This window comes from Arachis duranensis, chromosome 4, assembly GCF_000817695.3.
Source record: "Arachis duranensis cultivar V14167 chromosome 4, aradu.V14167.gnm2.J7QH, whole genome shotgun sequence".
NCBI lineage: Eukaryota > Viridiplantae > Streptophyta > Magnoliopsida > Fabales > Fabaceae > Arachis > Arachis duranensis.
In genome coordinates, this window is record NC_029775.3 from 55,471,338 (window position 1) to 55,471,704 (window position 367).

A 367-nucleotide genomic window follows, 5' to 3' on the forward strand; every position below is an offset into this window, starting at 1 on the left:
TGAGATTCATACCCAAAGAGTACAGTAGACAGCAATCAAAGAAGCTGATCACAGATGCAAAGTATTATCTTTGGGATGAGCTGTATCTCTTTAAGAGATGTGCAGACGGAGTAATCCGTAGATGTGTGCCTAAAGAAGAAGCGCAGAAGATCCTTTGGCATTGCCATGGATCACAGTATGGAGGAGATTTTGGAAGTGAGCGAACAGCCACAAGAGTCCTCCAAAGTTGCTTCTACTAGCCTACTCTCTATAAAGATTCCCGAGTGTTTGTGCTTAATTGTGACAGTTGCCAAAGATCTGGCAATCTACCTCACAGTTATGCCATGCCTCAACAAGGGATCTTGGAGATTGAGTTGTTTGATGTATG